The sequence below is a fragment of the Vulpes vulpes genome, chromosome 7 (assembly GCF_048418805.1).
Source record: "Vulpes vulpes isolate BD-2025 chromosome 7, VulVul3, whole genome shotgun sequence".
Classification (NCBI taxonomy): Eukaryota; Metazoa; Chordata; class Mammalia; order Carnivora; family Canidae; genus Vulpes; species Vulpes vulpes.
In genome coordinates this window covers 29088221-29104015 of record NC_132786.1, presented here as the reverse complement: position 1 = coordinate 29104015, position 15795 = coordinate 29088221, and the positions used below count along the sequence as shown (strand labels likewise).

At 39.7% G+C, this 15795-nt stretch overlaps 1 protein-coding gene across 2 annotated transcripts in view; it reads right to left on the bottom strand.

The window, feature by feature from the left end:
• The window catches only part of ZMAT4 (zinc finger matrin-type 4), a 335088-nt gene that overhangs the window by 202180 nt on the left and 117113 nt on the right, over positions 1-15795 (bottom strand). The gene's annotated exons all lie outside the window — the stretch shown is intronic.

Genomic DNA, 15795 nt, shown 5'->3' with positions numbered 1-15795 from the left:
GAACTGATTAGCAATAACCCACAAGTGTCCCTCCAACTGAATGACCAAGCAACACCCACCCTGGATATAGGTCCCTCGTACAGTTCTAGAATTGCATCTTCAGACAGAGGCATAGAACTATGGACACCACATTTGGCTGGTAATGAAGGGTGAGTGAAATCATTTGGTCAGTCTTTGCCCTTTGTATCCTACAATCTCTATGTAATTTCAAGCAAAAATAACAGGTAAGTCAAGTCCTGGTTTGGCAGCCCTCAGAAGGGGCCATGGGTACTCTGTCGTCAAGTTTAGGCTTTCTCCTACAAGAAAGTACATCATCACAGCTGTACACAGAGGATAGGGACACGATCAGATCTAGACATTGAAAGGCAATTCTGGTGACATTTCCAGGCTGGATAGAAGACAAGAGAGATTTAGAACAAGGGTCAGGAGGCAGAGGCATCAAGCCAAGTGGGAGTTGATGAAGGCTTGATATCCTTTTGAAATAGCAGAAAGGGACAGAGATGAGGTGAACAGTGTCAGACAGAGCTGAATCCCAGGATCGGGATGTGGCAGGTGAGTGGGGCCAAGTGTAATTCAATAGTTTTCAGCCTGAGGAAATGGAATAAGTTTGGTACTATTAAATCATAAAAGGAAATATAAGAAGGGAAACAGGTTTTTGTGGATATAAAAGGTAAGTCCATGGAAATGTGGTTATTCTAGATTTGAAAACACCTAAAAGTCCACAACTCTATGACTATGGGGTTCTGTTTTCAATATATAAAAGCAAATTGCGGAGTATAGTCCAACTAAGTGGCATATTAAAACATCTTCACTGCACTCATATTATTGCACTTTTCAGAACAGAGAGAAATTTCTTCTTGTTTAAGATTTAGTGGTACATGAGATATGCACACAGAAAGGATTACTCAGCCATAAAAAGAATAAATTTTTAGGGGCATCTGTGTGGTACAGTTGGTTAAGCATCTGACTCTTTGGTTTCAGCTCACCTTGTGATCTCAGGGTCATGAGATCGAGCCTGACTAGCTCTGAATGCAGCAGGAAGTCTGCCTCAAACTCTTTTTACCTCTCTTATGCCCCTCCCACCATGCTCGCTCGTGTGCTCTCTCATTAAAATAAATAATACTTTTTAAAAGAGAATAAATTTTGTAGTTTGTGACAACATGGATAGATTTTGAGGGCATTATGCTAAGTGAAATAAGTCAGATAGAGAAGGACAAATACCATATGATCTCACTTACTTGTGGAATCTAAAAACAAATGAACAAAAACATGGTTGTAGATACACAGAACAGATTGGTGGTTGCCAGAGGTGAGGGGTGGTGGGTAGGTGAGGTGGATAATGGTTGTCAAGAGGTACAAACTTCCAGCTATAAAATAAAATTGTGGGGATGCAATGTTCAGCATGGTGACAATAGTTAACATACCATACTGCATATTTGGCAGTTGCTAAGATAATAGATCTTAGAAGTTCTTATCACAAGGGGAAAAAAAATCTGTGACTATATATGGTAACAGGTGTTAACTAGATTCATTGTGATGATCATTTCACTATATCTACAAATATTGAATCATCAGTATACATCTGAAACCAATATAACATTCTACGTCTATTATTCCTCATTTCTTAAAAAGAACTAAAAAATATTTAGTGTTCTGAGCAACACTAAAGACTTAGGCTTATCAGTCATTTGCACCTTAGTACGAATTAAACTTATAAATTCCTTTTCCAGGTGAAGGCTTTGAGAAAGAAGTGAAGAGTGCCTGAGACTCAAGCACAATGGCCCTCAGAGGAAATGAAGGTATAGAAGGAGGACTTCAGGCAGCATGCCTCTTACTTTACAATTGTGCCCAGAGCCAGAGCTGCCAGGCAACAGTGCCTCACTTCTGGAAAGAGAATGGGCTTATCCTATATCATTTCTAAGGTCATCAGAACCACTGTCCTTCAACCCCATGTTCCAGAAAGTAAGAAAATCAAGGGACATTTGATATTTGTTAGTGCTGATCACTCAATTCCCCTCTTGAGGAAATAAAAATAGACCATTCAGTATTGCCGTATTGAACATACAATAGTAAAATACACAAAACTTTGTTTTATAGCTAGTTTTATCCTCTATCACTACTTTGACAGTAATCAGCTAAGCTTCCCTTATACAGCACACTTTCATTTGATGTCACTTCCTCAAAGTCAGCATGTCTAAACTAAACTGGCGCTCTTCCATGGTCTTCTCCCGATGAATAGCTTCTGTATCTACTGCTATGTAACAAACCATGCCAAAATGTAATAGTCTAAAACCACAACTGTTTATCTCACTCCATGATTCACAAAGTCAACAATTCAGCCAGGGCTCAGCTGAGTGGTTCTTCTGGTCTGAGCCAAGCTCACCTGCTCTCCACATTTGCAGTCAGCTGTTCACTTGGCTGGTGCTGGCTAGGTTTCCAGATTTATGATGGCCTCCACTGAGATGCCTAGATTCTTTCCACATGTTCTTTCATTCTCCCATCAGCTAGCCCAGATTGCTTGCAAGAGTCCAAGAGCATCAAGAGTCCAAGTGCAATGCATGCATGTTTTTCGAGGCTTTGCTTGTGATGCATTTGCTCCCAGTCCCCTGGTAAAAGCAAATTTCCTAGCTAAGCCCTGAGTCGGGTGGGGAGGCTACTACCAAAGGGTGTGGATACAAAGAGGGAGAAACAAATTAGGGCCTTGAGTGCAATCAGTTTCTATCCTTGGTGATATTAACTTTAACTTCCTTTATATCTGCTTACTTCCTATCTCTACTAACTTCTAACTCCCCTAAACCTCTACAACAGACACCTAACAGGTCCACCCACTCTCCCTCTGGGATGTCCTTTAGCCTTTTCTTCACATTGCAACACAGTGATTTTTATTTCTATATTTACTTTTATTGAAGAAAACCTGATATACAATTTCATATGAGTTTCAGGTGTGTAGCACAATGATCAATCAGCATTTGCATACATTACAAACTGATCACCACGGTAAGACTAGCTACCATCTTTCAACATACAATGTTATACAATATTATTGGCTGCATTCCCCATGCTGTACTTACATCTCCATGATTTATTTATAACTGGAAGTTTGTACCTCTTGATCTCTTTCATCCACTTTGCTCACTCGCATCTCTCCCTTCCAGCAATCATCAATTTGTTCTCTGTGTCTATCAGCCTGGGCTTCATTTGTTTGTTTGTTCACTTGTTATAAGTGAAATCATGCAGTATTTGTCTTTTTCTGTCTGGCTTATTTTACTTAGCATAATACCCTCAAGGTCTATCCATATTATCACAAATGATAAGACTTCATTCTTTTTTATGTCTGGGTTTACCCATATTATCACAAATGATAAGACTTCATTCTTTTTTATGTCTGGGTAGTATTCCTGTGTGTGTGTGTGTGTGTGTGACATCTTTATCCATTCATATATCATTGAAGGACGCTTGGGTTGCTTCCATATCTTGGCTACCATAAATAATGCTGCAAGAACATGGGGGTCAAATGATTTCTGAAAGCCAAATCTGATCATTTTATTCTCCTGGCTTAAAACTTTTCAGTGGATTCTGGTTGTACTTAAAATAAAACCCAAAACTTCTTTTTTTTTTTTTTAAACCCAAAACTTCTTAAAATGGTTTTTAAGTAGAGTCTTCCATCTTATACACGGAGTTACACCCATTGTTCTAGTTTCATATTAATAGTGCCCTTTCGCACTTAGAGATGTGCCCATTTGGATGATGAATTACACGGTCTCACCTCCCCTAAAAACCTCAATGGTTTGCTTCCTACCCGTGACCCTTCTAGCCTCTTCTACTATCACACCTGCTGTATTCTTCCCTAGTCATGCTTGCCTTCTGTTTATATCCAAATGCTGGTCCCTCTCCCTAGCATGGTCTTCACCTACACCTTTACCCAGTTACTGCCTGTGCACCCTTCAGATGTCACTGAGGAATCACTACTCAGAGAAATTGTCCCTCAATTCCCAGACAGGTCACCTCATCTGAATGATCTCTCTCAGCACCATGCTCACTCAAGCACAGTGTTTATCAGAGTTGCCATTTCACTTGAAGGCAAGGACTCTGGGTCTGGCTTTGCTCACCACTTACTCTATGCCTGGAATAGGCACAAAGCAATTATTAATGAATTACGTGGATAATTATTGTGTTACAAAATAAAATAAATATTTGAAATTACAAACAATCCAATGATCTAGTTTAGTTATGAATCATAATATCGGTTTCCAGAGAATATTTAAATCATGATTAATTAAAATCAGAAAGCAACTACTGGTCATTTGGTCCAAAGGAAGAAATAATTCATAAACGATTAATGACCCATCTAAGATCTCTCAACCTTTCTTGAAGTCCAAGTGAAATGCAGACAGGACAACAGTTTTCAATATGATTTCTAGGTGACAACACTTGAGTTGAGAAGCCTTAAAATCCCTTCCAGGCTCAGATATTCATTGGTTACAATTTAACTTTACTTTTGCTTTGATAGCATTTTTTTCTTTTTCTCTTCCCCTTACTTCTCTTTCTCTCCTTTTTGCATCATTAGCCATGAAAGCAGAGAACTGATGTCCAAGATGCCATGTCACAATGCAAAAAAACATAAAAATAAAAATCTTTATGGAGAAAGGGATGAGCAGGAAAAACACACTAAAGACCCATGTCTTGGTTTCCAGAAATTTTCCAGTCATAAATTCATCTTGAATGTTTCCATCCTCCACTACAGCAATGGATACAATTGCATAATGAGAAATCAAACAAACTATTTTGTCAATTCTAGGATGTGACATCATGACCATTCATTTCTGGGGTTGCTAATACCAACCAGTGACCTTCTAGAATTATGTACAGTTGAAATGTGAAGAGGAAATTTAATTAGAAAAGGTCAACCATCACTCAATGCACCAATAAAACAAGATTTTTTCCTTTACAATAAAATCTAAAAAATTAAAAAATATATATATGTCTTATGATATACATTCAGTGCTTATATCCCAAACTATAATGACTATTTAAATTATATGGAGGATAATATTTGCCGAGCTCTTGAGTATCTAAAGTCACAGACATTCCTTTAAAGGTCAGCTGAAAAACCAAGTTAATAACTAAAGAAAAATGCCTTTTTTTCCATCAGGAATTCACAATAAAAATAATCTCCTTCCCTACACAATTTTAACTATGCTTGGCAAAAAGACAAAACTAATAGACAAATTATACATGATTACAAGACTATTTGGCTATTCAATGTCACAGATCAAGAGGAACAGTTCCTGTTGCAGTAAGTAATGGCCCTGTACCACATTCACTCACATATGCTTCCATAGAGAGTTTCAATGGGGCTTCAAGAATGACACGCTCAAACAGCCACATTTTTAATATCTATTAAAGTCACTGTGCCATGACTGAACAACACCACCTGTGAGCAGAAGGGAGGGAAATATGAGCAACTGCACTGTGCATGTGGCTGAGGGGAGTGTGCGCTGTCACCTGGGGCTGTTCCAAATATCTGACTCTCTTCCAGCTAGACTGAAATATTGGTGCTGGATAACAGCCAAGGAATGACAAGACATACGTGTTCCTCCAAGCAAACCCCGATGTGCTAATGCCAACACCATATTTTTCCCTCTTTGTATTAGTTTAGGTTCTTTAAAACAAGAATGTTATTGAACACTGCAATATTTTCTCAGTTTCTCTAGTTCCTTGGCAATTACTTACAGCTTCTATAGAAAACATCTCTCTCAGCAGCATTTAATCCTTGAATACAGACTGATGAATTTCCCCACCAGCTCACTCTAATTGGTCTGTTGTGTGTTTTCCCCTGATCAGACAGTATCAGACAGTATCTGATTCTGACAGTATCAGAAAGAATGTCACTCTTACCCAGTGCTTTAGATAGGGGAAAGAAGTGACAGTTGTTGAACACCTACCCTCCATGCTCTATGCCCCCTACTCCTTATGTTTTCATGATCATTTTCATTCTTCATGGGAGTCATGGAATATATGGGCTGTTCCCACTATTTTTCAGTTGGCGAAACGAAGTCTAAGAAAGATCAAGAACTTGACAAAGGTCACTCTGCTAGCAGGAATTAGAGGCTATATTCAATCCCAGGGCAGTTCCCAATGCCTGTGCTCATTCCTTTACATGACACTGAACCAAGTGGTACCATATAGTATCTGCCTTACAGATTTTCAATATGTGTAAGGCCATCAACCCCCAGTAAGGACCTGAGGGGAAAAAAAGAACATGATTAGGATGGCCCCGTGAATGTTGCCCCAATCTGCTGGAGCCTTGAGTGGAAGAATTCTTTGAGCCACTCCCATAAAGACTGTTCTTCAGGGACCTAGCACTACTCATGTCACCAATATGTGAAATGGCTTAGCCAGAAGTGAAAGCATGTTCTCAAAGAAATGCAATGCATCAAAGCTGATGGGCAAAAAAGGCCCAAAAGTCAGATGACCTCTAGTTTCGTGTGCTTCTTTCATCTCTGAACCTTCTTTATCTCATTTACAAAATGGGCATTGTAATGCTCACATGATATAATTTTCTGAAAATTACATAAGACCACACACACGGAGCTCCCAGTATCATCTGTGATACAGGCCAGGTGCACAAAACAGGTTTGCTGGATCCAAGTCCAAAAAGACATTTTACTTCAAATTAGTAGAACTCAGTGCATCATCCCTATTTTTCAAATATATTTTTCTCAAGGCTTTCTGGTGTTTATCAGGGCACATTCATCATTGTCTCAGCATTACCTATACCAAATCCAGGTCACACGAAGTTATTAATGTATCTTGTATTCTAATGGCACAACCCTTGGCTGCTTCTAGGGCAAGAAGAAAAAATATATATTCTTAAAAGAACACATCAACCTAAACAAAGCCAAATAGTCACAAACCAGAATGTAGTGAAGCAAACAGACTTCTTTGTTCTGCAAGAATAATATTTGGAGCGTGAGGAATGCCCAGAGGTTACTAAGGAGAAACAGAATGGGCACATGGGGTCGCCTAATGGGAAGACAGCAGGCATGATTTATGACATAGCCTTAAGAGAGTAAAGACTCATTGTGCTGTGTAGGACAAAGGGAAGAAGGGAGGCAAGATACTCTCACACCCCTTCCTGCAGCAGGGGAAGAGATGGAGATAAATGGACCCAGACACAAAAGGGCAGACGTTTGATTAAAAGTGAGTGGTAAAATTTTTTCAGGAAAGAGTTGGGATTTAAGAGAAGAATAAACTTACATTTTGTGAAATACTAGGATATGAAGAAAGGAAATCTATCAGGGGAAAGAATTGAGAAAGGAAAGATTGCTTGAGATGCAGACACCTGAAAAGAGGAAATGCAGCAGACAGAGAAGAAAGCCAAAGAACCCACCTGGCCGCCCGCCACATGCTAGTGAGCCATCAAGCTGTGTCTAGAGGTTCCTGCACAGCCCTGCTAGCTCCACAGAAAGGAAAGCCAATATATAGACTGACATCTGAGAGCTGAAGTTAGTGAAGTCTATGGTCCCCAGAATTCTTTTATTCTCACTATCCTAAACAAAAACATATTTTGATTCATTTTTAAGAGCCCATTTGCTATGCAAAGTGAAAGACACATGCTCAGGCATTTGACCTCTACTCTTCCATGTTTTATGTTGCCCAGTAAGTATGATCTACCCGTTTACCCTGGAGATAATGCCCAAAGGTCCTCCAGAGAAGTTCCTGACTACCAGTTTTTCTTTTTTCTTACAGCGAAAATTGGGTGAGAATATGGGAAGGACATTTACCTCCATTAGCTACACATCAACTCCTGTACAAACAGCCTTGATTTGTGACAAAATAGGGTCAAGCCTCCAGGGCAGACAGGAGAGGACAGGCAACAGTTAGTCACAGAGCAGCCAGTGAGAGGGCAGCTAATAAGTGAGCAAGGTGGTTACAGACAGGCGAGATGGAGCCAGAACACGTGGGTCCCCACCAGAGGCACCTGCTGGAGAGATCAGCTTACGCTGTGACATCAAGACCTTCCACATCCTCTCCCTGTCCTTACATTTTTCCTCTCTGAAGATGACCCACATATGGCCAAGCACCTGGTAAAGATTCTCATAGAAACAATATCCATAACTCTCAGATTTTCCTGAACAAACCCAATTTCACAAAATCTTCTTTTAACAAGGTACTTTGATAGGGATATAACTAAAATATTATCTCATGGTAATACTCTGTAAGACTTTGCATACAAATGATACTGTTTTTATTAAAACTATTTTTTAGTCATAATTGTTTTAAAGAAAAATAGGATAATATCTTATTATGAAAATATGAACAATAATTTATGGAATACCTCTATGGGAAGGGGTAAAAAGATGAATAAGGTAAAGCCTCTGCCCTCATGAAGTCTGAAACTGTGTGTCTTGCCATCTCTGCTTTTTGAACTAAGGAAGAACACTGGACCTACTGGTAGTCACTGGATCTAGGCCCTAAGACCACATCTGAGTTATTCCAACTCTTTAAATAACCCCAGTTCTCCTCCTGGAAGCACATTATATAATCACTGACAACATCATCTCTATCTCTAGAAGCCCTCCAAAAAACTCCCTGCTGGCTTAATTCAGGAAACCAGAGTTCTGATACTATCTCTCCCCAACCCCTGCACTTGGCGACTGACTTGAATTCATTCAGCATGCTGTCCTGACTTTGGACATCAGTGGTCCCGTAGCAAACCTCTTGCCCTTGCCTCTGTGGATCCAGCTCCTGGGCTGGCATCTGACTAGGCCTCACCCTACCATTAAAAAAAAGTACAAAACCTTTACTGGGAAGAAACACAGAGGACAAAAGTACACTGGACACGTTTCTTGCTGTCCTCTACTGCTTGGCTGGAGGCAAACTCACCTCTATGCAACTTTAGCTCCGCTCAGCCTGGACCAACATGGAACAACCTAGAGAAAGGGTTTTCCTCACCTTCTTCCCTGATTCTCAGATCTTTCTGCTCTCTGGATTGTGCTCTTAAGGATGAAGACCACCTTGCCTGCAGGAGGGGCAGCAACAACTCAGTGCAAGCTCTGAACTGGTCATTCAGAAATCTCTTTCTGTTGCACATCCATTATCCAGTGGATCTATTTTTACCAACCTAATTATCCCTCAAATCTATGTATTCCTCATTGTTTGTTGCTGCCATTAGCCTCACTCAAGGCCATATTCTCAGTGGCTTCCTGAAAGCCTGATGCTCAATCATCAACCTCTATTCCTCTCTCCACTAATCCCTTCTCTGCATTTGACATCACTGCCTGCTTCCATCTCTGAACACCAGCCACACTGGCTTTCATTTTCTACTTTAAGTGTGTCGTGATTTCTTTAACTGCAGAGTCTTTGACATGCTGTCCCCTCTACCTGCATTCTTCTACCTATCCCTTGCCTCTTTGACTAGTTAATCCTTATCCACCTTTCAGTCACAGCTGAAGCAATCAGGTGTTCCGGGAAGGCTTCTCTGATCCCAAAGACCTATGATTTCCCCCAATCTATGCTTTTCCATTACTTTCCTTCATTTATATACTTGAATGATTTTTTAAAAATTAATGGCCACTTGCCCCACTATCCTATAAACTCTAAATAACAACTGTATCTGTTTCCTTCACTATGAAATTCTCAGCAATCAACATAGTACCTGACTCTTATTAGGAAGTCAATTAACATTTCTTAAAAAAATAAATAAATAAATGAATAATACATAGTAACACAGAGCTCCAGTTCTAGTGCCAAACTGTATTGTGTTTGAATCTTGGCTGTATCACTCACCTTGTAAACAAGGTCTGTGAGTTTAGATATTTGACCTAAGCTTCAGTCTTCACCCCTTTTAAAAAATTTTTAAGAATATTTTTTAAAAATTTAAAGTAATCTCTACACCCAATTTACAACACCGACTCCATCCCTCCATCCCAAGATCAAGAGTCACATGCTCTTCAGAGCCAGCCAGGTGCTCCTTAACCCCTTTTTAAATAGAGGCAATGAAGATTCCTACTTGCATTTATAAAGTTCAAATAAAATATCTATCAAGTATTTAGCATATTTAGCATAAAGCTTGACACATAAAGAGGGCTTAATTAGTGACCAGCTAACAAGAGAATGATCTAAGGATATGTCAACAGTAGAATCAAAGACCCACTGTACTACCCCTGTTGTGGCAAAAATATATATATATTTTTTTCATAGCTGTCTTTGGGAAATCCTTTTCTTGCTCCTCTCTGAATCAGATTTTAGGTAGAAGTGATAACTATGATATAAGTAAGTTTCAGAACCACAGTCCTAAGCTAGAGCCCTAGTCTGGGGCCCAGAGAGTCATATATAGCCAAGTGCCACGCACACATTTGGATTAATGAGGACTTCTGGGTTTGTTTGTTTGTTTGCTTGTTTTCACTTAAATTATTATCTGTGTATCTGTATAACAAAATTTTGATTCCACTTTTGGGTACAGTTTAGAGAGGAAATATTGGACTTTGCAGGACATACTATTGAGTTGTAGTAACAAGTATGAGTATCCCAAATCAGGATTATCTCAAAAAAGTCAGAGTTTTGATCTACCATGAGGTGGCTTTGATGTGTAGATGGCATAGGAAACCAGTTGTTATTGCTTCCACAATGTTGCAGGCTTCAAACAAACTCTTATGACATGACTCCTTCCTAAATTGCAGGCTATCTGCATTGAGAGAACCTAAGCAAAACAGCAAGAGTGTCGATTCTCCTTCAGAGGTTTGGAATGATACTTCCTATTGGTCAAAACTTCCAACCTGCTGGCTACTAACAAACTAAAACTCAAAAGGAACAGAGGACAAGGCAGCTTTGAGAGTCTGGAATGTCTTAAAGGAATCATCCCTGCAAGCAGAAAGACACACAACAAGAAGAGTGCAAACCCCCTTTTCTTCACCGAAACTGTCCACTTCACAAAGGGGGCAGCAAACACTTTCTGTAAAGGGCTGGAGGGGAAATATCTAAGGCTTGTGGGACATGGAGTCTATTGCAATAGCCCAGTTCGCTGCTGCCCTGTGAATAGAGCTGTGAAGGACTGAGTGTGGCTATGTTCCAAAAAGACTTTATCTGTGGACATTAAAATTTGAAGTTCAGGTATTTTTCATATGATAATATATTCTTCTTTGATTCCCGCCCCCCCCCCCCCAAACATGTAAGCATGTAAAACCCATTCTTAGTTTGCAGACCTCACAAGAATAGGCGGTGGCCTGCATCTGGCCAGCAGTTATTTCTGACTCTTGTTTTAAGACCCATAAGTCAACATGATCTCACACTTATTGGGGTCCTAATTGCTCTTCAGGGGTTCTACATGAAAACAGCAGGCCTGCACCTAACTGAACTGCAGAAGTTGTATATTGCATGGTAGAGACTAAAGATTGGAATGCATAGAAAAATTAAAATTAAAAACTCAATGAAAGAAGTCTCCACACACACTGTACCATTTATTATGCAGCCTCACAAAGAGGAAGCTTTTATTTGAGTCCCTTAACAACTCTGAGAGGTAGGCAGGGCAGTGTTTAGAGGTCCTGATTATAACCACAGCAATAAAGGTTTAGAAAGTCAAAACAAAGCTGTAAAACCAGTAAACATAGCAAAGCCAGGGACAAAATCCCCACTTCTACTTCTCAATACACAGCTGGAAGCCAAAGCATGCAGCTTTCATGGGTAATACATCTATCTTTGAGAAGTGCTCATGAGTTAAGCTGCAGACCACATGAGAAAACATTTTGACAAAGTAAATGCTAATATTATGCACAGTATATGTTTGTACCTTTCTCATACCATCCCACACTTCACTTTGGTCTCCACTGCTATATTGAGTGAATTCTGTGCCCTCCAAATTCACATCCACCTTGAACAGGTGACACTTGAAAATCTCTGCAGATTAATTAATTATAATGAGGTCACACAGGATTATTACAGCAGGCTCTAAGTCCAATGACAGTTGTCTCTATAAGAAGAGGAGAGAACACACAGAGACACACACAAGGAAGAGTCCAGATGAAAATAGAAGCAGATTGGCCTGATGCAGCTGTAAGCCAAGGAACACCAAGCAGTGCCAGCAGCCGCCAGCAGCTAGGAGAGAAGCATGGAACTGATCTTCAATCAGAGCCTCCAGAGGGAGGCCCTGTCTCCACCTTGATTCAGACTTGTAGCCTCTAGAACTGTGAGAAAATAAATTTCTGTTGTTTTTAGCCACCTAGTTTGTGGTACTTTTTTACAGCAGTCCTGGGAATCTAACACAGCTACCCACTGGCATTTTACACTCTAGAAATACCTCTGAATTTTGTTTCCCTGAAGACATTACTTGTGTTGACTCCACACTCAGAAGCATACTTTGTGAGGCACTTGGGTGGCTCAGTTGGTGAGGGGGCTGCTTTGGCTCAGGTCGTGATCTCAGGGTCACGGGATGGAGCCCTGCCTTGGGCTCCTGCTCAGTGAGAAGCAGGGTCTGCTTCTCCCTCTCCCTCTCCCTCTGCCCCTCCCCTCTCACATAGGCACAGAGTCTCTTTGTCTCTCAATCAATAAAATCTTTCTTAAAAATGTTTAGAAAAGAGCCCTTTGCCCACCTTATTCACTAGAATCACCCACATGAATAAGGGCTCACCCATCTCTCAAAAATCAGTTCAGTGTCACTTTCTCCAGGCAACTTTTTCCAGGAGAGGTTGGGGACCCTTCCAGGGTACCAGATGATGCCCTGGGAGACATCTATGGTAGCACCTGTCCAGCTATCACGCTGAATTAGAAGACATGACTGCATATACTGAACCCCTCTCCAAATTAGTTCCTGATTTCTGTTGGGGAAGGGTCTGGGTTCTTTCTCTCTGTCCCCCTAGCACTTACTTGATGCTTACCATCTATACCAGGAAGTGACATGGTGAGCTAGTTTGCAGCACCAGACAAATTTTCTCTGGTTTTGTTTTATATTTCCCCAGCCTTGTCTTTGCCACTTACCAGTGGTGTAACCAGAGTCAAGTGACTTAATTTCTCTATTTCAGCTTGCTTTTCTGTAAAGTGGGGATAATGATAGTTCCTACCCTACACAGGAGTGAGGATTAAATGTGCTAATGTATGTAAAACATTTAGAATATAAGTGGGAAGTGCCTGCTAAGCACAAGCTATTATTACTTTGCCCCAGAACAGCACTGCTCTCTGGCTCTGGACCCAGCAATGGCTTCAATGCCTAAATATAAGGTACAATTTCAAGATATGTGGGAACAGCAGTAGGAATAGAATTTAGGGAAGCAAGAACAGTCTTAATCTCAGGCCTGAGTAATTTGGGCAAGTCATCGTACTTCTTTGGGCCTTATTTTCACTTTTGTTACAAGATGGGATGAAATCAGATAGAGTTGTTCAGATCTGAAACCTAGGATTTTAGGAACCCATGAAAGTTTTTGGGGGTACTTCAGCTCCATTGAATATCCCAGACCTATAGGAAATCATAAACATATTTAAAAGTGATAAGCATGATCACACTAACCAAATGTCAAGTTTATCCACTGAGAAGGAATTCTATTAATTTCATGTAAAAACACTATTTACTTAATACTGACTGGTGATTTTTGTTGGTAGCTACTTATCCTTACAGAATAAAAATAAAAGTAAAACTAAATCATCTTTTTACTTAAAAATATTGTTTCTTAAGTAGATTTTTTTCCCCCAAAGCAGGTGAGAAGATACTAAAAAGTATCTTGAAAACCTGAGACTTTCAATAAACTAGATGTTCTCCAAAGTCCTTTTTGGCTCTAATGCTCACAGGATTACAGAAAATTTCACTAAGGCAATCAACTATAACAATTTATTTCACATTTAATTTTAGTCTGTGGCCCAGGAGGAAAATGTCTCATTCTACAATTTCAGGGAAAAAACATCAATGTTCAAATGAGGATTCTAACAAGTAAAGCATATGAAGGGGGAATTTAAAAAGCTGGGAATGCCAGGATAGGAGGCAGAAATGAATTTTTAAGTTTTTGAAAAACAACAAAAACAAGGTCAAATGACCTGGAGTAGAAATGATAATAGACCTTGGAAATAATAATAGGCACTTCTGTTCATCTGTATGTAAATTTGGAATTACTACGTATTCCCAGAAGGCTAAGAAGTGGGGAGGAAGAGATGACTGCCATTAATTATAAGCCCCACCAGTTTTAGGAATCAATATGCACCCAAGGTTCAGGTATCGTCAGGATGTGGAAACTCAGCAACAAGTTTTCTCTATTTTCAGAAGATCACTCACTCTGTTGGGTATTCAGGGAAGCCATGAAACTGTTCTTAGGTAAAACTGTGACACAAAACTGTCACAGCCCCTGGAAGCAGAGCACTGGGGAGGATGGGCAAGGATGGAGTGGCAAGTGGAACAGAGTGTTGCATTCTCCCACGAAGCAGGGTATTGGTGGAGAGAGGCTCAATAATAATAATCCATGGAGAAAGACTTTGGAAACTAAGTGCTGAATAAATGAGTTATCTCATTTGGGCCTTATGATAAAACTGTACATTAGATGTTCCTTTTATCTCCATTTTACAACCCCATGGAAATAAACAAAGACCAACCAGATGGGAAAAAGAAAGGCTATTTATTCAGAACTTACCATAGCAAGGATGTTAGCCACCATCACATGCATTTGGAGGAGACTCAAAGGCAAGCAGACAAGCAGGAAAGCTTTGTAATAGAATAAAGGGGAGGCCTCAAGGGTGCCCTGACTGGAGGCTGTTCATGTGCAAAAATGATAGGTAGGCAAACAAGAAGTACACATCCTATGTGATTGATTAGGGGTACATATTTGGCTTTCTCTAACTGGTTCCAAATTGGAAGCACAGATAAAAATTAGGAAAGCTATCAGGTATTAAGAAAGTCCAAACCAGTTGGTGCCTATTATTTCAGGGATTACAGTTTGGCTTCCTGGATCATTACTAGAGATAGTGGTCTCACCTCTTATAAGCTTAACTTAGATAGGCTTCCCAGACTGCTTACTATACATTTATGGGTTGGTTTCCAAGGTTAGTTGTTACAGGGGTGGGTCAAAATTCTATTTATTTTTTTTTTAAGTTTTTTTAGTTAAAGTATGGCTGAAACCCAATGTTATATTAATTTCAGGTGTATCAAAGTGTTTTCTCTCTTGTTCTCTCACTCTCTCTGGCTGGTCTTTTTTTTTTTTTTTTTTAATAATCAGTCTTCCAACAGTTAGGTATGAGTCCATACAAAAGAAAGTTGGCCAAATAATTACCAACATCAATTTTCACAGCCCTACTGAGGAACTGGGGTGGCTTCCATGCTGTGACCTGTATGTCAAAATGCCTAAGGCAAATTATTTATTCACCTTTGAAATATACCATATACCCTAATAAAAGCATCAATAATTTCCTTCAAAAAGTAAGTTCATTTTGGAGGTGCCTGGGTCGCTCACTCAGATAAACATCCAACTCTTGATTTGGGCTCAGGTCATGATCTTAGGGTCATGAGATTGATCCCTGCATCAGGCTCCACACTCAGCATAGTCTGCTTGAGAGTCTCTCCCTCCCTCTCTAAATAAATAAGTAAAATATTTTTTAAAAAAATTTTTAAGTAAGTTCATTATGTTTCTTTTCCTGCTTACTGATTTACTCTTATACTATGATTATAGAAATCTATAGAAAACAATTTAATAAATACATCATTGGTAGATCCAAATTTTCAAGGATACACAGATTCCATGATAAACCAGAAGAAAAAGTTCTCAAAGGAGTCTGCAAATACTGCTTGCTCTTCAATGATCATATATTAATTCTTAGTCAGAA